Below are 23,197 nucleotides of genomic sequence, written 5' to 3' on the forward strand. Positions count from 1 at the left end.
GCATGTTAATGATCTATTTTTCATAGAAACTTGCCTTCCTTGCTGCCTCAGGAAACAGATGCCTGAGGTCTCCAGGATGACAATTGACTGGAGGCTCCTCCCCTCACACCTCCTGCTGTATGTGAGCCCAGCAACCCCCAACTCCTCTTCCTCATGTCGCTCCATGCCTGAAGGAAGTAGTCAGACTTGAACCAGTGCCCCTATACCCAAAGAGTCTTGAATATTTGGGTGGGAGCTCCACCTCAGCCCCTGGCACCCTGGCTTCCCTATACCCAAAGAGTCAGGAATGTTTGGAAGGAGTGTGGTGGAAGATCCATCTTAACTCTCCTCCCCCATCTCTTTCTCCAAACCTACACCTTCAAAGCTCACCAAACACAGTTCCTCCCCAAATCCACCCCTTTGAAGCCTGCTAAACACAGCTCCTCCCTCAGAGCTGCATCCCAGAGAACAGACATGTGGTTCGTCAAGTCTATAGTCCCTGTCTCCTCTCTGAGGGGTGGGGGATTCATCTGGGAACACTTTAACCATTAAACCTGGGCTTTTCCAATTCTGTCTGATTCAGTTTAGTTTGAATTGCATTCAGGCTGCAAAAAAATTATCAGAAAATTCAATGACTTTCCTAGCAGATGGAGGGTCTGTATCAGGCAATCAGGCCCAAGGCAGGGTTACTTTGTTTTCACATCTTGGCATAAGGGATGACAACCAGGGCAGTGAGAATATGTAACCCTAGGCCCCTGGTTTACCTGCCAGGACTGTAAAATCTAAACGTAAAGGTAAAGCTCACCCTATCACCTAAAGTCTTCTGAGAATTTAAGAACTGGATAGGTGTGAACCAGGGAAAACCAGGGCTGCAGATGATTTTCTAGCCAGTGTTCATTGAGCTCTGAGATTCTGAAGTTCAGTCCCAATCTTGATTTGAAGGGGAGTGGTTAGATGAAAGGAGGGATCAACAGTCTCACAGGAACTGAAAAAGGGTAGTGTTCTCCCTTTGTCTTCCCCACAGAACCATGTGATCCCTGAGAAGTCATCAATACAAGGTGGAGTTAGAATCTTCAGTGGTGTCTACATGTGAGTCAGGTTACAAGAGACGTGTCCAGGACTGGCTCAGTGATGGCTCCAGAAAGGATAGGGTGAAGACAGATCCCCAGTTGCTCCTTAGTGATTGGGGAACACTTGCCTCGTATAAGGTATAAGGTGTGTTAGTGTAGGAAATAAAGTCCCAAACCTCTTACCCACTCAGCTGCTCCTGGCATGGGCTGTTATGGAACCTTTTACCTTCATCCAATCTCCAACATTGCTAGCTTTTATTGTCATAGATCTCTCATGGTATGGATGCCATCTGGTTCTTTCTGATGCACAATGAGCCAGCAATGAGCAGATACTATAGTCATTAGTGCCATGCCACTTGCCCTTTGGCCTTGGTCTTTAACTTCATTCTTACAATCCATGGAGGATCAGCATCATTTGGGGATTTTTTTTTTCTATATGACATCTTGGTTATTAACATATGACACTGAATGTCTACACAGTATGATTTGAAACCAAGGGGAAAAGGAGCTATGCTGTGGCCCAGACACAGCTGAAGGTCAATGGTCATGGCATTCCACCTTGCTTTACTGGGGTTGGCATCACTGTGGAGCTGTCCTCCTTAAGTCTCACCAGGTGGTCTCCATAGCCCACTGCTCTCAGAGTGCTTTAACTTTCCTGGGGTCCCAGCAATGGGCAAGCCAGGAGTAAGCTGCTGGGTGAGGTCAGGAAAGGCGTGCATAATAACAAATCTTACCCATCAGGTACATTATTCATGGGGAGTTTGCTTCCACTAATGGAGCATATGTCTTTCCTTGACATGGTCCCTGCCATGTGGATTATCCTTATCACCGCCCAGCACTGGATCTGCCAGATCTTCAAAAGTGCTCACATCCCACACCCCACAACAATATCTGCCCAATGACACCAATATATTCCCAGAGTAATAGCCATGTTTTTTTGTCCATCTACAGACCTCCTCTTATCCCAGTGTTCTCTACCGTTCTGGAAGTCAAGACTTGCCCAATTGGGATTATACTGAGCAGTATGTGTTAGGAAGCAGAGTGGTGCACAGCAGGGACTCACAAATAGGTTCCCAAGAGCCAGCCAAAGCCCAAGGGACAGCCCCACTACCATTGTTAGGAGTCAAACAAGTAGACCAAGCTACACATCTGTCACATATATGTAGAGGGCATAGGTTATTCCTATGCAGGCTCCCTGGTTATTGGTTCAGACTCTGTGAGTTCCAATTACCCAGGTTACTTGCTTCTGCTTTTTGTGGTATTCTTGACCCTTCTGACTCCTATAATTCCTACTCCCTCTCTTCATCAGGATTCCCTCAACCCAAAAGAGATCTAATGTTTTGTTGTGAATCTCTGCATGTATTTCCCTCAGTTACTGAATGAAGTCTCCCTGATGACAATTGAGGTAGCCATCAACTAATCACTAGAGATGGCTTGTTCAAGCTGGCTATCCACTATTACTAGAAGTCTTAGTTGGCATCATCCTTGTAGATTTTGGGGAGTTTCCCTTGCATCATGTTCTACCTGACCCTAAAATTCTCCCTGCTTCCAATCATCTCTCAATTGAGTACCCCTTCATACACCTCCCAACCCAAACCCTCATGCTCCCATCCTAAGTGCCCCCAGGAGATATTCCTTTATTTCCCCTTCCCAGGGAGATCCATGCATCTGCCATTGGGCTTTCCTTGTTACCCAGCCTTGAATTTGGTTAAGTCTCTCTTATTGTTGGCCAATACTTTGGAACTGGTCATTTTGGGAGGAGTTTTGTTGTCGTGGTTTTTCATGTTTCTTCTTGCTCATCTGGATTTAGTTTGTTATTTGAGCTTTTCTGTTTGCTTTCATTTGGGGAGTATTTGGATTGATCCTTGGTGTTCCTAGTGTGGCTGTGCTAGGTTCATCTGTGTTCTGCTTGAGCTCAGGTGTGGAGACACAGGGTGCAGGTTTGTAGGTGGGATAACTTCCTCATGCTGGATGATCTAGGAGTAGTATCCCTTCTGACCTCATCAACCAGAATGCAGGAATTGAGATGCTACTGGGGCGGGATTCAGAATACCCCACATGCTGTGATCTCATGAGCCAGGTGATGTGTATTACAATGATTGTGTGTGCTGGTCTCAATGTGCTAACATGTATTATGACCTCATGAGCCATGTTCCACAGAGTGCAGTGGGTATATTCACCAACATTGGATCCAGAGCATGAACAAGCCATGATGTTTTCACAGTTCTGCCAGCCTCCTAAACTGAGTTTTCAGCAATCACTGTTATTAATTACATGCCCCATGATTAACTGTCTCAAGTCATAGGATTCCACTCTTCTATTTATACTTTGTTTGGTACTTAACATATTTAAAAATAAACTGAGATTCCTCCCCTGTCTCTGTATATACCGTCAGGCACTATTTGTTTGTCCTTTCTCATTCAGCAGTATTTCTCCATCTGTCTACTTGAGATGTATTCGATGATTAACCTCATTAAAATAACCTCACCTGATGAAATTGTATTGTACTGGTCCTTGATTTGTTTTCTTCCTGAGATCTAGTCAAACTTAAAGCTTCTATTTGTTCATACAGGTTTATGTTACATTCTTAAAGCCAATGGTCAGTAGGTGAAGATTGGAGGATTACAAATTGAGGCCAGTCCTGGGATACTGTCTTAGTATACTTTGTATTGTTGATAGACAGGTCCTGATATAACCCAATGTTGTAGAAAGAGTTTATTTGGCCCCCATGCCCTGTTCAATGTCCATCATTAGGGAAGTTTTCAAGGAACTCTAGCAGATTCAGAGGACAGCTGTTTCCTGACTTGCTCTTCATGGCTAATTCAGTTTTCTTCCTTACACAATTCCTGACATATGTACAGGGATGGGGGCACCCACATTGGGCCTGATCTCCCACATTAGGCATTAATAAAGAAATGAGTCCTGTAAACTGCATGCAACTGCAAAATCACAGGACTAGTTTCAGACACTCAGCAAATAATCCTCTTTGTTTAAGGAATCCTTCTGTGTAAATGGATGAATGTGGAAAAGATGATATTGAGTGAGAGAACCCAGATCCAGAAAGACAAATGCCAGAGGTCATCTCCATCAGCTGTTTCTGGCTCCCACACTTCTGAATTGAGTATAAAACATAGAGATACACAGATGGGATTGGATACCAAAAGAACTGACACCTAGCTTTTTGTGTCTAGGTTTGGCTGTATGTATATTCCTCTTACTCAGCTAGATACCATGTCCTCTTAGAGGTTCTTCTGAGATCTTACTAGGGAGATTGTATCTAGCAGGAGTAGAAATCTAGCCCTGTCTGTGTTATGTGGGACTTTCCTGGGGGGAGGAAATGTCTAGAAGTAACAGATACATAGTTTGTGTGTGTGTGTGTATGTGTGTGTGTGTGTGTGTGTGTGTGTGTGTGTGTGTGTGTGTGTAAGAGAGACAGACAGAGACAGAGATAGAGTCTTTGATTATAAGTCTAGGGGCAGTCAGAATGACCTAACTCCATCTCTTTGTGTACCTGTAACATTGGCTGTAGAGATTAGGGTACCTAGCATGATGTGACACCTGGCCAGTATATTTGAAGCTTTGCTTTTGGGGACATGATACTGAGGAGGACATGATGCTTTAGTCATAGGTGGGTCTTTTCAATATAGGGTGATATTCCTAGCAGGTTCTGAGATTTGTGTCAGTTTGGCTAGGCTGTACGGAATTGTTTATCCAGCAGGAACTGATAGTGAGCCATATATGTGAATAAAGGTCTTTGGCTGTAGGGTAGGTGTGTAAAGACCTACTAGGCATTACTTCACCAAGCTAATGCACAGCCCTACACACACACACACACACACACACACACACACACACACACACACAAAGTCAAGTCCTGATGGACTTCTTTCTATTTTAAGCCCTAGTTCTCCACACAGGGCTAGGTGTCAAGGGTAGCATTGTAGTCTCACCCTTACAGCCAAAGCCATAAACACAAACATGACTACTTGTATTCCTGTGAGGAAGACCCCAGTTCTACATCAAAGCCACACTCTCACAGGTAGGTGCCAAGTCCTAGCCTTCCCCTAAATCCCTAGCTCCATTCATGTGTCTAGGGTACTCCTGGGACTTACACTCAGGGGAGGGTTCCCACAGGCATGCATGCATGATTGTATATGTGCATGTGTGCATGCTTGCATTTGTATGTTTGTTAACCTGGTGTTTTGCTGTGGGGAAGAAGGTACCTAGCAGATCCTAAACCCTAACCATGCTTCTGTATGTGGAACTTTGGTTGTAAGGCTAGAGACAAATACCTGACCTGACACTTGCCTTGTATGAACATGAGAGCTGTGCCTGGGTGTTTGCCCGTGTCCAGGGTTCCTAGCAGGATGTGAAGCCTAGCCGTGTGCATGGGACTCTAGTGTATCGCATTGGATCTCTAGGAGTTCATGATACCTAGCTGCGTAAGAGGAATATTGGCTGTAGGGAAGAGTGGACCTAACAGAAGCTGACACCTGGCCCTGTTTAGATGCTTTGGCTCTAAGGAAGCTGGAAATCCAACAGATCCTGCCATGTAACTGCACGTGTGTGTGTGTGTGTGTGTGTGTGTGTGTGTGTGTGTGTGTGTGTATGTGTGTGTGTGTGTGTGTGTGTGTATTGTGTGTTGATGAGGGGATGGCTTTGCCTATAATGGAGACAATAACCCTGAAAGTCCAGTCAAATCGCATGTATTGGGAGTCTTTGGCTGTAGGCAAATGTATACCTAACAGTACAGGGCTTTAGATGTACACATATACATGTATGTGTATGTGACAGAGGGAGGGGATGCAGTGGGAGAGGGGAGAGAAAGAGACAGAGAGATTCGCTTTAGTAATGGACACCTAGCAGCAGAAGCACATTATTGGCTGTGTGTAAAAAGGGCTTTGGCTCTATATGGGACACCTCACAGGACCTAACACCTAGAGGTGTATGTGGGGATTTTTTTGGTATGGGTGATACCTCTACCTCACAGGACTTAACACCTAGAAGTATATGAGGGTTTTTCCTTGTATGGTGACTGTCTTCTAGGACCTGATAGCTAGCTGAGAGTGCACTGAATTTGTGAAGGCATTTATAGGAGCATGCATGCCTGAGTGTTTTCCTGAGTATGTTAGTGTGTACCTAGCATTTGATTATAGGGGAGGGGGTGCATATTGGTAAACTAGCTGTGTAAGAATATTGCACTATGAATATAGAAAAAGAGGTAGGTATCAGGACCTGACACCTAGCCCTGAGTAGACACCTTTGTCTGTTATGGAATGGGAACAGCAGCACCTGACCTCAGACTCTGTGTCTTTATCTTTGTCAGACTCTGTGTCTGTATCTTTGTCTCTGTGTCTCTGTCTGTCTCTGTGTATGTGTTTGGCTGCAGGGGATGGACATTCAGAAGGGCAGCACTTTGATTGCTGTGTGTAAATAGGGCTTTGGTTGAATGGTGGAGACCTTGTTGACATGACAGCTAGATGAAAGTGCATGAGTACGTGCATGGGATCATACAAGCATTTGTGCCTGAGTGTGTTTGTGAGTGTGTGGCTGTGTACAAGGCATTTGACTATTGGGGAGGGGTTCCAGTACTAGAAAACTAGCTGTGTAACTGTGTGGTCATTTGGATGTAGGGGAAGAGGTGCCCAGCAGGATCTGATGCCTAGTTCTGGGTGTGTGGCACTGCTGTAGCTGAGGTGATTCCTATCAGGAATGTGATCTAACCATGAATGTCTATATGGTTGTATGGGAAGAGATAAATACTGGCCCCTGACACTTGTGTCATAGTATGTGGGCGTCTGTTTATGGCTTCTGCTGCTGTAGGTAAGGGGATCCTTAAAAACACCAGATACCCAGCCCTGAGCATGGGGCTTTAGCCATTGCATTGTTGATGTCATGGAGAACAAGCTACCCAACTGTATGAGAAGAGCATTTTCTTTAATGGACAGTTGACCCACCGGACCTCACGCCTAGACATGTGTGTTTGGCACCTGCTGTAGAAGACATTTTTCTACATAGACGCTGACACCTAGCAATGTGGGGGTGGGTTTTAAGTGTGGGGACACCATACAGATGGTGATACCTAGTGTTGTTGGCAAAGAGAAAACTTGGCTTCTTGGTACAGTAAAAATAAAGTCAAATTCCTCCCCTAGGCCTGTATTCATCAAGCCTCACATTTCTAGTTTTCTACCCTTACTCTTCCAAATCTCTCAAGTCCACGTCTTGAAGATACTTTCCCAGATCAAATTCATTAATAATATACTGACCCTGGGCTTCTATTTGCCTAGTCACTGACTCATTTTCTCTAAGACAGCTATCCCCATGACAATACAGCACACTCTCTGACCACTCATCACAAGTTTAAACACGTGTGCATGCATGCACACATGTGGGCACACACACACTTTTCCTTATAATATCATCATCTTTAGCACTGTTCCACATACACTACTATTGAACAGACAGGGCTGCAAATGCCCCTGATATCCTACATAGACTGCTAGGTGTCATGTCCTAAGGAATCTATGTAGCTCCCAACTGATGCCACCCAACATACACTGTTGTGTTCATAAGAAACACTGTAGAGCATCTTCCTGCTTCTCCCACAGAGACTCATCCCACTATCAGGGGCTGCCCACACAACCAGCCTTGCTAGCTACTGCCCCCCAGTCCTGCTGCCAAACCCATCCATGTCCCACTAGTTACCAGGCCCAGCTGGACAGCCCTACCCCTGCCACTATAGCCTGAAACACACTGTTTGGTTTCAGGCTTTGCTGCACACCTGCCTGAGGCCTGGATGCCCTACTGTGTATCACATCTTCAGGACTCCCCGGTCCTAACCCGGATATTATGCAGGATAACAGGCCTCATCTAATAAGTTTCTCTTCCTTCACCCATCCTGCTGCCACAATAGCCCTGCTAATTTTCAGCTGTGCTTAGACCCATGCCCCTGTCTGGTAGTGTATGTTGTCAGCAGAATGGTGCTATTTTGGATAAGGCTTGAAGCCAATTATTGTATATGCATACAATATACTTCAATATACATGACTGAAATCTGCACAGAGTGGTAGTGTCTGATAGCAAGAAACTTGATATGTCAGTGATGGAGGTGTCTAGAAGAGCCTTAAAATTCCAGTGTTCACTGGGCCAGTAGTGCACATAGGGGGTAAGGGTGTGTGTCAACATTGACTGGTACCTAGCAAGTCATATGTAATGAAGCTTGTGTTCAAGTGAACCTGACACACAGCACTTTATATGCACTGTGGTGTGGACAGGGGTTAATTCCAGCATGGCCCAGTAACTAGAAGTAGAGCCTGAGACCCAGCACATGGTATAGCATAGGAAGGAGTCCAGTAGAAGCTGATGCCTAGCAGTGTGGATGTGTCTTCAGCAGAAGGAGGTGGTCCGTCAATGCTAATTGTTAGGTATTGTGCAAGACCTGACAGAGGGAATGTTCCCAGCATGCTCTGATGGCTGTCGACTAATGTGGGGTATGAGGTCAAACTGGACCTGGTACCTAGAGTGGATGTGTGGTCACAGGGGTAGTGGTGTGTCCAGTGTGTTTGATGCTAATTGTATGTCATCAGAGGGGAGCAGTGGAAGAATGGGGTGTCAAGCTCTGCACAATCCCTACTGAGTGTGTGTCAGCTCATGGCTGACCTAGTGTCAGTCAAGGTCTGATCACATTTTGAAGTCAGTTGGCAGTGTGCAATGTGATGTCCGAGTGTGCTTGACACTTCAGAGTGTGTGTGAGGCACTGAGGGTGCAGCAGAGCCTGACAATTAGCAGTGCATGTGCGGCAGCTGCAGGGTGATGTGTGCATTCCAGGACCTTCAGCTAGCCTTGTAGGTGTTGCCATGGAGTTTGGAATGCCCAGCAGGTCTTATATCCAACAGGGATATATGGGTTGATGAAATGTCATATCCTTTGGGCCCTGATGCTAATATTGTAGATTATAGTGTTTGGGTGTTATATTCAAGAGGGTGTGAACCCTAACAGTGTATGTGAAATTTCAGTGATATTAGGGTGTCAACCGGGGACCAATACTAGCAGAGTATTTGAGTATAGTGGCAAGAGAGTGTCCTGTATGACCTAATAAGTAGCTGTTCATAAAGGATTGTGTGGGTTACATCTAGATCCAGACCTAGGAATACATGTGAGGTATGTGTGAGGGTTTGTTTAGCAATGCCTGATACCTAGCAGTCAATGTGTGGTTTGGTGGGAAGTCATGCATGGCCCAATACATAGAAGTGTATTAAAGGGTGTGTGTGTGTGTGTGTGTGTGTGTGTGTGTGTGTGTGTGTGTGTGTGTGTATGTTGTAGAGGTTGTTTATCATGGTCTGACAGCTGGTAATACAAGTGAGGTGGCATGGCTGTAGTGTCCCACGTTGCATTATACCTAGTGTTGTATGTCAGTGCAGGAAGATTCCAGGAGTGTTTGAACCAAGCAGTAAATGTGTGTCCTTGTCAGAAGATAAAGTGTGCAACAGGGCCTGATACCTTTCCCCATGTCTTAGTACATTGTGGTTGGAGGCATGTCTAGCCTGGTCTAGAATCTAGCATTTTGGGGGGGACAGCAGAAGGGAGTTGACTATCTAGTCCTAAAACCTAGAGACCTAAGTGGTGAGTGTGGATGAGAGGAGTCCTTCATGTCCTTACACTGACACTGTATGTATGTTGTTAACAAGGGGAGGGGCATGGGTAGCACATGTGAGTATCTAGGTGTCAGCCCTGATGCTTTCCCCAGCTGACTGGACCATCAATACAGTGCTGTTATCAGATCAGCTGGACAGCTCATCTCCATCCCACATGATGTGATAGGTTTCAGCCATCCTCACACCACACAGCACACACTACACCTCCACCTCCTCATAGCCACACAACGTTCACTGTCAGGGATTTGTTGTCTGCCTGGGTGTGTCAGGGGCCAGGCTCTCTCTCGAGATGTCCTCACGGGAGTGTCCTGCTCCAGCCATGCTCCAGCTTCTGTATTTTCATGGCTGGTGGCATCAGAGCTCCCAAGTCCACAGTTCATCTACTCTGTGTTATTTCTGATCTTCCTTTTTATAAGGCAGGAAATCATGTAGTCCTCTTCTATATCTTTATGTGAGCATTATAGTGTTTGTATTTGAGGTCAATTGAAATGGTGACTGTGTTCAGGTTTTCAATTAGTTCCTTATTGCTTGTTTTTAAATCTTCTTCTGCAGTCTTTTGTGAACAAGCCATTCTCTCTGCATTGATTCCCATGGCTGACTATGAAAAAATCAGCTGGCAGGATTTCGATGGGTCTGTTTCTGAGCTTTCTATTCTGTTCCACATATCCAGTCTCCATTACTTCCATGTAGGACTTTATGGATCTCTGAGGCTTTGTGGGATGTCCTGGAAGAAGAAGATCTGGGTCTGGAGGGATCTCTCCTCCTCTGCCATTCTTCAAGGTTTAGGACCTGTTGGTTGTTACATCTTGTGTTTGATCATCTGACTGGAATGATGAAATACCAAATATAGATGAAATACCAATATCTACTACCTTTAAAATAACTACTGGTAGAAGCTGAGAGCTCATATTGTTTGGATTTCTGTCCTCCAGGGGTCAAAGCATTCTGAATGCCAATTTATAGAATTTATGTTGGAATTCCAATGAAATACTTCAGTATTTCTTTGTAAATTGTTTTTGTCTAAACCAGTGAGAAATAGGCCAAATGTATGACCTCAAGCTGTGCCTCTTCATGTTAGTGGAGGCCTGGAACAGGTTGTCCATGGGTACTGCCCTTCTCTGGAGATCCACTCTTGAATTCAGAAAGAGAAACACATTTAATTCCCAAGGCTCTTCTGAGATATTTCTTACCTGCTCAGGCAGGTTTTCCTTGTTATCTATGAAGACAGAGAGGCATAGGTGACTTTCTGAACTGTCAAAATGCCATGGGGTCTAAGTTGGATAGGGTTCAAAAGTAAGTAACCACTGGGAGGCTTCCACAAGGGGACGTTCCTGTAGATTATCCAGATCTTGTTGGTAATTTGGGGTGGTTGTCTGTAGTTGGGTAGTGGAACAGAAACCATGTTGTAGTCCTCCACAGCATGTCCTCCTGTTGCTGTGTGGAGCCTCTGAGTTCCTCTGGAGCTCAGACAATGGCATGATAGTCTGCCATGAAGGGGAGGGGAGAGGTGCTCTTTTTCCTCCATGTCACCAATGCTCAGTGTGCACACATGCAAGTCAGGAATTCTCAGGGTCCAGGATTCAGGATATGGCCAGGCACCTAAAAGAAAAAGCTTGTGTTAGACAACTGGTGAGGCCGGCAGAAAGATTCATTCACCACCCTAGACCTGTGGCCTTTCAGATAATAGCTGGTTTATTTCTGGTGGAATTCAGGACCTAACGAGGCAGGAATAATGACCCTTTTCTTCCCATGTGACTTCCTGTGGGAGAACTCAGTGGGGTCTCCTTGAGAAGTCCTGATTGCAGGGATTGGTTTGTCCTAGCTGCTCTGCTACTGTCCCATAAACGGGCTCTAGGATCAAGAAGGAAACGCAGTTTCACCAACATGTCTGTGTCTAGACGCTGTGCTTCCTGCACCCAGCTCACTGAACACTTGCCTAGATGAGACAGGATGCACATATGGTGAAGATGAGGTTTGTCTGAACATATCCAGCAGAACCTGCATATCTGAGGAAAGAAAGGATGTCAATGAGAGTTCTGGAGTTGGCCTCTGAGACTAAAAGAGACCCAGGCTGTTACCACACTAGTCATCCTATCTGTGTCAATGACCTTGGAGGAATTTAAACAGTCCCAACCAGTCAGCCTTTGTCCAAAAGCAAGCTACCCAGCATCATGTGGACTCACTTTATTCCACTGGGAAGTGAGTATTACTGAGCAACTTTGGGGTAGTGTGTGAAAAGATCTTGGTACAAAAAGCATGTATTGTCTGCACCTGTTCCTGCTGCCTCCAGGATGTAGGCAGTGGGAAAGGAGTGTGTTGAATGTGTGATCCTCATCATAATCTGACATTTGACATGTAACAATCTAAAGGACACCACATGCTCCCTGCAGTGGCCAGCAATATAAAAAGTTCACATTAAACTCACCTGGCCTCTTAGGCATCAACTCTGGTTCCTAAGGGTCACATTCTTTTCTTTTTTTCTTTCTTTCTTTTTTTTTTTTTGGTTTTTCGAGACAGGGTTTCTCTATGTAGCTTTGTGCCTTTCCTGGAACTCACTTGGTAGTCCATGCTGGCCTCAAACTCACAGAAATCAGCCTGCCTCTGCCTCCCAAGTGCTGGGATTAAAGGCATGCGCCACTGCCCGGCCTTGGGTCACATTCTTAGAGACCATCATTACTAGGGTTTGGAGTCCTGGTCCGCATGTGCTGTCTCCTGAGAGATTCCATGGCTGGCCACATTACCCAAGGCTCCCTTCCACAGGCCATGAGTTCAGTTAAGTGCATCAGGGTGAGACATTCCTTAATGGTCACTAACTGACATACAGAACAGACATGGGCAGAGGAGGAAGCAGTCATTGTCTCTTGGCTGTTTTCCCTTGCTAGGCTGTGACAATCCCCATTCCCCAGTCTCTGGAACCCAACACAGACTAAGTCACTGGCCAGTGACAGAATGGATGTCACAGCATACAGTTGTGAGAAGATGTTCACCATCTTTGATTCAAAGTGTTCCTTCTCAATGGTGTTAGGGTCAGAGGGGAGAGATGTGCCACCTACACCAAGTTATCTCAATATCCCTCTGTAGCCATGACATAGCTGTTTCTATCTATCTATCTATCTATCTATCTATCTATCTATCTATCTATCTATCTATCTATCTATCTATCTATCCACCTATCGATCTCTTGTCCTCTTTAATACAAGCTAAGTGACCACCTACTCTTGGGATTGAGGCAGACCTGCCTGATCAGCCTCATTCTTCCTATCCCCTAAGCCAGAGTCAAGTGTAGGCAAGAAACAAAAAACTAAGCATCTGCTAGTGGTCTCAGTGATGCTTTCAGCAATGTGCTGCCCATAGATGAGCCTTGACAATCATCCTATTCAGAGTGGCCATCCTTCAGTGCATGGAGAGGCTGTCTGCCTGTCAGGTGCACCTGACAACACTCTAGACAATTATCCCAGCAGGTCAAGTAAGCAGAAGGCTTGGTGGAAAGCCCTAGCTGTATGGTTAACAAGGCTGTCTAGGCCTGACCACTGTACCCAGTGAGACCTGGGTACAAAGTAGTTTTAAGAGTGCTGACCCCACCTCTGAGCACTGTGCCCTAGGCTAGGTAAGGCCTACTCACTTCCAAAGTGGAGCAATGTCCCAGCATTCCATCCATTTTTCCTCCAGCTTGCTGTCACTTTCCTGTTAGGAGACAAATATGGTTCTGATGAAACTCCCTACAGTGAGGCCCCTTCACAAACACATAAACTAGACCAGAAGGCAGTGGGGCTGTGTCTTTTCTTATGGGCAGGACACAGAGATAAATAAAGGCTGCAAATACAACAGCAGGGAAGGAGGGAGAGGAAGGAGAGGAAGGAGCTCCCTTCCCCTCATGTGGGGAAACATTTCACTAGGATCAGAAACCTAAAGGGTGGACAGAATAATGAGTACTGCTAGTTATTCCCCTGCAGACTGGTCCACAGGGTCTGCACATTCAAGGGTAGCTTGATATTGGTAAATGATATTGGCTCAAGTCCCCCTCAGACAAGGATGCTGTGAAACACCAGTCATGAAACATATTCCCTTGATAATGAGAATTTTCTGGAGGGAAACCTGTGGTAATTGGCTCACCTCCTCCTGTGCTGGACACAGACCCTTCATGCTGGGGAAGTGGGCACACTACCATCTGGACTTCCTGCAGAGCTCCAACTTCTGCTGTCTCAGGCCACACCTGTAAGTCGCCATCCTGTGTCTCCTGATGTAGAGAGCTCATCACTTTAAAGAGGACGGACATGGGAAAGGGACTCTAGGGGAACTTGAAATATGCAGCACTTAAGCTAGACTTACTGTGCAACCCTCTCCCCGTGGCTCTTTCCCTCTCTCTCCTCCATCCTCTCCAAATTCATCCCTTAGCCAATTCTTTCCTGCTGCCTCTGCAATCTCTGGTTCTCATCATCTGCTCTCCTCCAGCTCAACTATATCACTTTATTTAGAAGCGGGTTTGTACTGTGGCACTGGTGATTTTGATGTGAGAGTTTTAAATTTGCATACCCACACAGTGAAACAAGTTAATGTGCCAATTGCAAAGGACAGATGACAGTATCAAATACAAACTTAGTGTAGTAGAAACCCAAGGCCTGGAACCAGACCAGGCACTCTGTAATGAGCACTAGCAAGTGAAGACATTTGGACAGAGGGGTTTATAGTGTGACTCACTCTGTCACACTTGGTCACTGCAGCTTCCACAAGGAAACCTTGAAGTCTCTCCCCTTTTTAAAATTTATCTTACTTTCCCTTTTAATCTCTTAAATTTTGTTTGGGCAGTTGTAGGAGTGGAGGGCAGGTGTGAAGAGATAGGATCATGAGTGTGATCAAGATACTGATATAAAAGACACACAATGAATATATAAATGAATGAATAACTCAGCAGAGAGATAAGTAAATAAATAGATGAAATAAGTAAATGAAGAGCATACAGGATAAAAAGAACATTCTCACCCTCAAGAGTGAATGAAATTTAGACATTTTTCAGAAAACAGATACAACTGAGGATGACTGTGTTATGTGTGACAAGCTTGTCCCAAAAGACAAGGATCACTGTTTTCTTTCATAAGCAAAATATGCAGGTCATAGGCATCAGAACATGAACAACAGAACACTCAGGACATGAAATAGTACAGTGGTCTTCCTGGAATGGTCCACAATGTTCCTGGGAGGGGCTGATCACCTCTATTATCAGGCACCGGGTAGAGAGGGCAGCATAGAGTCCCAGTTGGTTCAGATTTCAGAAACCTTCAGCCCTGGGCTCTCCATTAACCAGGGAGTATGAACAAAGTTCAGTGGCCTAAAACCAACCCAAAGTGGCAAAAAAACCAACCCTCAGTGACCCACCTTGTGTCCTCAGCTGTGATCTCAAGGCTCAAATGGAAAGAACTCAATCAATTAGACCAGGTAGCCAATCTGGACGCTCTTGGTTGGTCAGGTTGAAGTCATGGGATTTGTGCCTGGACTGCAGTGGGGATCCTGTAAAAACAGGGTTAGAGAGTAGCCTTTGCATGCTCTGTGCCTTGTTTCCAAGGATGTATCACCTAGGGCATACCCCCTCCAGCCCACTGACCGGGGTCCCTAGAAGAATTCATGACAGCAGTTCTCACCTCCAGGTATCTGTTCACTGGTGGACATAGACTTCTATTCTGAAGGTTAGATTTGGACTTTGCTGCTGTTTGTAGTCCATCCTGGATGAAAGAACCTTCACTTCAATCCCTGAAGCTGTTAGGGTGAAAGAAGCACAAGGCTTGTCTCTTTTCCCTCAAATGTTTGAGGAATTTACCATTGATGCTATACATACAGTACTTGAAGCCAGGCATGGCAGTCCACATCTGTAATCGCAGCACTCAGGAGGCAGAGAAAGGAGTTCAATCTCTATGAGATTGAGACTGCATGTTCTACACAGAGTGTCAGGATAGTAAGGGCTATATAGTGAGATCCAGTCTCAAAAAAAGTAAAATATAAAATGAGGATTCAGAAAATTTCCCCATCTCATTTCTAGAATTCAACAGAATCCTCAAACATTTCTCAACCCTGCCTTCACTGATATGCAGTAGAAACACAGTCTGACACCAGGTGATACCCACAAACTGAAAATTTCTCTCTCTTCTTGAAGAAAATGACTGATCTTCTTCTGTGCACATGGGACTCACCAGATGGTCAGGGTTCTAGAAGTAACTGATAGCTGCTGGGAAGACCTTGTTGAAGACTTTAATATGCTTCAGGCTCTGTTAACAGGACAAGATCAAATGGTCAGAATGGAGCTGGAGGACAACTACAGCAGAGAAGCTGGTTCCTCCATTGTCACACCTCTGCAGTCTCTCAGTCTCCCATTGCTCTTCAGTTGAGCAAGTCAGTGATAACTTTCCCTCTGTGTCAGGGATGCTGGCACATGCCACTTCATGGGATCCTTTTTACCACATCCAGACCAGGCTTCAGAGACTCATCTTCTACCACACACAGACACTTACTGTACTCAAACTTACCTGCAGGCCCATGATTCACACAAATTGGTCCCTGGATTTGCTGTTGAGTTCATTTCCCCTGGCCAACTCAGTGATCTGCTCCCTACCTGGAAGGTGTCCTGGAAAACAGTTCAGACACTACACCTTGACCAGGGCTTCACACTGCACCAGGGGCTGTCATCAAGAGATCCATGATGATCAAGGTTTCCTTGTAAGTCTGACCCCAATGGTGGGCATTGGTCATAGAGAAGTCTAGTGTTATGGCCTTGTAAAGACAACAACCCAGGATCAGGCTTGGCAAGGCCTACTTACCTTCCCACATTGAAGCAGAACAATGTTAATGTAAGGTCAAAATTCAGTTATAAATCCCTCCATGAGATGGAAAAAAATAATGTAAGATTCTTGGATCAGGAGGTGGGAGACAGCAAGGGAATCCTGGATGAAGGAGGCTATGGAGACAAAGACATAGACATCATTAGATCTGCCAAAGGACATGTCAGACAGGAGCGGCAGAGGACTCTACTGCATGATGGAGCCACCCTTCTCTTCTGCCAGACCCTTCTTCAGTAGCCAAGAATGGAAGCCCCTTTCCAAAGCAGCCTCATACTTCACTACATTGACTAATACCAGGAACCATCAGAGCAGGGTCTTTCCTACTCATGGCTCACAATAAACCCATGGTCACACTCTGCTCTGTTTGAGACAATTGTTCCTGGTCTCACTTTTCAAGACCCCTGTCCCATGAAAATCTCCTTTTCTCCTGACTCATTTCAGGTAAGCTCCTCTGGACAGACTCTACCCTCTCTCTACAGGTCCTCTCATTTCCTCTCCATCCTCTCCACTTCCTTTCCCCTCTTCCTCCCCCTTATCTCCATTCTTCCATCTCTCACTGGATTTACAGTTCCTGCAGTTCTTCTGAAAGACAGTCAGAAAGCAGTTTGGAGGTGAGGAATGAATCAAAGAAGAGGGAAGCCTGAGACCTGTGTGCCAGTCTGTCCTGTTGACAGAGGCAGCCCTTTTTGATGTCATGGAACTCTGGTCCCACAGGAACCAGGACAGATGTAGACATTCATTGTGTTGATGCTACATGTAACTCTCAGGGATGTTCAGCCACAGTGCAGGGGCAGCAGTGAGGTGAAGGATGGGGAAGATGGCAGTGAGACCCTAATCTGGAGGATGGATACTGGAAACTGTAGCCCTAACATATCATCACACAGGACACAGATTTCCAACCTGGATCCTTCCTGTTGCACTAAACCACACCAAGACTCTAATTCAATTCACTTTCCCCAAATAAAACCCAAAAGAATAAGGAAAGTGTCTCTTTTAGTGAGACTTTAACAGACAAGACTTACTCAGCACTGAGGAGGATTGGACTCCACTGACCAATAGTGCTGCATATTTCTCCTGCTGTACCCCAGCTCTGTAGGAATGAACAGGATGTTATTTCCAAGACAACATCCTACTTGTGTGCATTGACACATGCTAGGAACCATCAGAGCAGGCCCTCTCCTCCTCATTGCTGGCTATTCCTAGCTCCTTCCCAGTCTGCACTTCAGGGGAGGTTTGTTCCTGCTGTAGACTGTGCACGGCCCCTGTCACAGGTCAGCACACAAATCTCTTTCATGTTATTGTTGACAGGAAATTCCTCAGGACAGACTCTACTCCGTATTCTACACCACCTCTCGTGTCCTCTATTCCTGTCTCAAAATTGTTCCCCAATTAGTCCTCTTTATCTCCTTTCACCCACCTCCATTTTCCAGAGGATTTACACAGGTCTTGCTGTTTTGTCCAAAAGGCAGTCTCAGAGTAAGTTGGAGGGGCTAAAGTGACCAAGATGATGAGCAGCCTAGATTCGTATGAAGTCATTCCTGGTGGTAGAGGCTGCTGTTTTCCATGCAGTGTGAGTGGTCCTACAAGTACAACCAAAGCTAGGAAGGTAGAGGCTCATGGGGTCCAAGTGCCTTATGACACCCAATTGTCCCACAACAGTTCTGAAGCTGGATTAAGCTAAAAGAGATGCAAAGTGGCAGCTCAGACCCAATAGCTGGAGGATGAATGCAGGCAGAAGCCTGTTGCCCTTGGTTGGAGGGAGCTGGCACACTGGAGATGAGTTCTGGCTCACTTCTGTGGCAGTCACTCCTCACCAGGTCTGGAATTCTATTGGGCCACTTCAGTTTCCACACTTCAAAGCAGAAAGAAAGGTGAAAGCACCTATATTAGTGACTTTGACAGATAAATTTCTGTGCTATATTTCCTTCCTGATTCCTCCATTCTGAACCTTTAACCCCGTTAGAAAAACTCTCCTCCCTTCCTTCCCACCCTGTCGTCCCCATTTTAGGCTATCTGTGTTTGCCTCAACCTGCCAGGACTTTACATGAACAGGAAGCTGTGAATTTGCCATCTAATGTACTACATATCAAATTCTGGGCCTTCTGAGTGGGTATAAGGATATTAAAATGGCATATTGAAAAGACAACATAGGAATTCATCTGTGTGGCCCAACCAACTGTTCTCCATATAGGTCTCCACTGTCCTCTCTTTCCTTGTGGCCCCTGATGCAAGGGTTCAGGGCTCACCTTGGGGTGGGCAGGCAGCAGCAGCAGCAGCAGCTGCACAGTGCTCTCAGTGCATGGGAAATTTGCTTCCTCACCAGCTTCAAGACCCTGAAAGGCCTGGATCCAGATGTTGTGGGTGCCACCTGGGGCTGGTCACTGGGAATGTCTGACCCCTGTGATGAATCTTCTTCACAGAAGCCCAGGTTCAGAAATAATGTGGATGTTTCATCCAAGAATGATTCAGGGGAGGAGAGATTGCCAGGCAGGGAGTCAACAGAATTCTTCTTGACTTCAGTGTCCTCTGCAGCAGTGTTGATGACGTCAGCCATAAGAGCATCTCTTTCTGGGACTGTGTTGTCTGAAGAGGACAGCACCTCCAGGAAGGAGGATCTGTGAGGCATGGTGTAGCTTCTACATCCTTTACCTCTTTCCTCCACACCCTCCTCCTTAAAGTGACCCTTCCCAGCATGTGTACTGTTTGTGAATGCTGGTTCACTGGCTCTCTTCAAGGGAAGAGGGAGGCGAACAGGAACTGCAGTGCTGTTGGTTAACCAGGGCATCTGCTCTTGCTGATGGCTGTCCCCACCACTCAGCTGATATTTGAGAATGTTGCAAGTAGCTGTTACATGATTATCTTCTTGCCTGTGAGTTAGGGATGAAACAATCTCCTCACATGTATAGCCGATGGTGCACATGGTCTCCACGACCTTGGGCAGGATTTCTTTGGTGGCAGGCAGTACATGTTCTTGAATTGGGCCCAGCCATGCTCTTTCTACAAGCTGACAGATTGTGAATCGGTACCAGATAGGGACCATGAGTAGTCGGGCAATGATGAAATAACAGGGTTTTGACAGATGATAGGGAATGGGACACATTGTGGTGGTGATGACCCTGTGCATACCTTCAATGGTTTCTTCCATGTAAGGAAAGTGCCCTGTGACCAAGACATACAGGACGATACCCAAGCTCCACATATCACCCGCCAGTCCATCATAGGGCTTTCTTGCCAAGATCTCTGGGGCCCAATAGAGCAAGGAGCCACAGATCTCCTCCAACATCTGCCCCTCTGTGATTTCAATTGCCATGCCAAAGTCACAAAGTTTTGCATTTCCTGCTGCATCGACTAGGATGTTTTCTAATTTAATATCACGGTGCGCAATGTGTCTCTGGTGGAGGAAGTGAACCGCTGACACCACCTGCCGGAAAATCACTCTAGCCTCCTCCTCCTTTAGACAGCCCAGTGCCTGGAGGTAGCTCTCCAGATCTTCTCCTGCCACATACTCCATAATCAGATAAGTGGTTGTCAGTGTGTCGATCTTGTCAAAAAATCGAACGATGTTCCTGTGTTCTAAAGACTGAAGGATGTTCACTTCAGTACTGATGTCAGCTACACTGTTGGTGTTTTTCTCAAGGACCTTGACAGCCACTCGTGTATGTGTGGGAAGGTGGCAGGCCAGCTTCACCTCCCCGAAGGAACCACAACCTAGAGATGTTAACATCCTGAAATCCTTTTCAAGAATGTCCTCTTCCATGTGGCTGCCCATGGTGTTCTGCTCAATTTAAACCACTTTATCTTGTGAGCAATTTCAGCCCCACACAATGCTAAAAGAAAAAGATTAATGCAGTTTTAGAAGGGGAGGACATAGCTTTGGATTCTCTGTTATGAAATTGAGATATCCCAAACAATCTAATGATGCTCTTCAAGGATATAAAAATATTGGAAGAACCCAAACCCAAGGCAGTGGATGAGAAATCATAGGAAAGATCAGAGTTGGTATAAGTAAATTTGGTATGTAAAGGAAAATCCTGAGAATCCTGAAAGAATGATCTGCTCTGTTCACAGATGTGCCATGATGCAAACAAAGAGAGATCAGATAAAAATAACACTATAGAAAAATTGATGTTGTAACTGATACAAGTACAGTCCAGATGGTCTTTAGGATGTTACAGTATTTATACTCCAGAAAATTATAAAATATGAAAGGAATTCCTAGACATGTGTGAATATTGAGTTAAAATGAAATAAAAACACTTAAACACATAAGTCATAAACACCTGTGTGGATTGGCAACAAAAACAGCTCCAAACAAGGCAGAGGCCAGATCTCATGGATTCCCTGAATCATTCAAAGCTTTGCAGAAGGATGAAGACCAGGGTTATAGAAAATACTTCACGAAAGAAAAAGAAAAGAAACACATCCAAACTCATCCCAACAAATGGAACAAGTGTGAGCTCCTTTCTTTGATGAACATAGATGTGAAAATCATTCATGAGAGTCCCTCATACTTCACCTCCATCTCAGCAACACACTAAAGAACCCTTTGTTCATGGTCAGAATGGCAGAAGTAACATTGCAACAAATGGAACAACAGCATAGCACATAAGGAGACTGTGGGAAGAATCCACACTCAGCACAGTGACTAGAGAACTGCTGTGTTATAGGGAAAGAAGCTAAACTAGATATAGTTTTTAGGAGACAAGGCAGGTTCACAAACAGAAACAGGATCTACTTTGTCTCTCCTGGTCACAGGAAGGAGAGGGCTAGGCTTGTGTAAAGTCACAGTATCAGTCACAAAGATATGGTGGGGGACTGACATAGTGCAGAGGAACATGATCAAAGAACAGTATAGGCATGTATGGAAATGTATCATGCAATTGCTTATGAGAATGTATATAAAAATTATCCCGAGATAACTTATACTCAAAATGATAAACATGATATGTATTCACTCACAAGTGGATACTAGATGAAAAGCAAAGGTTAACCAGATTACAACCCACAGCTCCAGAGAAGCTAGCTAACAATGAAGATGCCAAGAGAGACACATAGATAGCCCAACAAAGGAGAAATAGATAAGATCTACATGAGCAAACTGGGGAGAGGTGGGGTAATGGAGGGCAAGGAATGGAGGATGAGAACATAAGGGAATGGGGGGGTTTGAGCTGGAAAAAGGACAGAGTGGGAGAGCAAGGAAAGAGATAACATAATAAAAGAAGACATCATTGGAATACAGAGAAACAGGGTGCTAGAGAAGTTCTCAGGAGTCCACAAGGATGACCCCACCTTAGATTATTAGCAATAGTCAAGAGGGTGCCTGAACTGTCCTACTCCAGTAATCAGAACAGTGAATACCCTAACTGTCATCATAGAGCCTCCATGCAGTAACTGATAGAAGCCGATGCACATATCCACAACCAAGGCCAGTCCAAGGTCCAGAAGTCCAATCAGTGAGAGAGAGGAGGGATTCTATGAGCAAGTGACATTGAGAACACGATGGAAAAACATACAGAGACAACTAGCCAAACTAGAGGACACATGAACTGTGGACCAATAGCTGAGGAGCCCCCATGGGACGGAAATAAGCTCTCTGGATAGGCGAGACTGTTGTTTAGCTTGAACTGGCTAGGGGGGCCCCAGGCAGTGGGATTGGGATCCATGCCTGGTGCATAAGCAGGCTTTTGGAACTCAGTGCCTATGGTAGGACACCTTGTGCAGACTTAGTGCAGGGAGAGGGTCTTGGACCTGCCTCAATGAATGTACCAGGCTATGCTGACTCCCCATGGGGGACCTTGCCTTGGAGGAGGTGGGAATGGGGTGTGGGTTGGGAGGAAGGCTTGGGAGTGGGAGGAGAGAGGATGGGGAAATCTGTGGTTGGTATGTAAAATGAAAAGAAAATTTCATAGTAATAAAAATAAAATGGAATTCTCAAAGAACAAAAAATTAAATGTTTCTTCAAAAGTATTTACACATTAAAAAAGAAAATAACCAAAATTTAAATATAATCTAATTGAGTCTTGTTATCCCATGTTTAGTTGATATCCCTTGGGGCCTGCTCTTTTCTCAAGGAAAACTGAAGAGCAGTGGATCAGGTGGAGGGAGGAGTTGAGGGGCAACTGGGAGGAGTGGAGGGAGGGGAGGATGCAGTCAGGATGTAGTGTACAAAAGAAGAATAAATATAAAGAAAACTGAAAAAAATAAATATAAACATGAAGCAGCAAATCTAAATCCCAGAACCCAAAACTAACAAAATGGAAATCAACTTGTCCAATCTCAACAACCAGCAGCAATGATCTGCAGTATTTCAGTAGTCCATAAAGTGGAGGGAAGGCACACTTTCAAGCACAGTTCATTAATATTATTAATATTATTAAAAATATTACCCCAATTTCCAAACCATATAAGACATTTCAAAAAGATCCTAGTATCAGCCAATATCCTTGACTGACAGATTGGAAAAAACCTGAATGAGAATAATTGATAGCTCACCTCAAATTCAACAACACATTAATAAGACCAGACTTCATGATCAAGATGTTTTAACCAGGAACACTCAAGATTCATACACAGACACAAATTGCCAAAAGACATAGCATACACACCACACTGAGGTAAGTCCTAAATCAGACATCAGTGGAATGGAATGCCTAATTCAGGAAAAACT

At 45.1% G+C, this 23,197-nt stretch overlaps 2 long non-coding RNA genes across 2 annotated transcripts; both read right to left on the minus strand.

Moving 5' to 3' along the window:
- Window positions 1–3,749: 3,749 nt before the first annotated feature.
- LOC143270353 (uncharacterized) lies at window positions 3,750–11,293 on the minus strand. Its single transcript, XR_013047509.1, has 2 exons — window positions 11,009–11,293; window positions 3,750–10,919 (listed from the first exon to the last, which is right to left on the minus strand). It is a non-coding gene; the product is annotated as an uncharacterized LOC143270353 (long non-coding RNA).
- A 4,891-nt stretch (window positions 11,294–16,184) lies between these two features.
- LOC143270354 (uncharacterized) lies at window positions 16,185–18,170 on the minus strand. The gene is made up of 4 exons (XR_013047510.1): window positions 17,948–18,170; window positions 17,553–17,620; window positions 16,510–16,646; window positions 16,185–16,316 (listed from the first exon to the last, which is right to left on the minus strand). It is a non-coding gene; the product is annotated as an uncharacterized LOC143270354 (long non-coding RNA).
- Between the last annotated feature and the right edge of the window lie 5,027 nt (window positions 18,171–23,197).

The sequence above is a fragment of the Peromyscus maniculatus genome, chromosome 23, assembly GCF_049852395.1.
Source record: "Peromyscus maniculatus bairdii isolate BWxNUB_F1_BW_parent chromosome 23, HU_Pman_BW_mat_3.1, whole genome shotgun sequence".
In the NCBI taxonomy this organism is placed as follows: domain Eukaryota; kingdom Metazoa; phylum Chordata; class Mammalia; order Rodentia; family Cricetidae; genus Peromyscus; species Peromyscus maniculatus.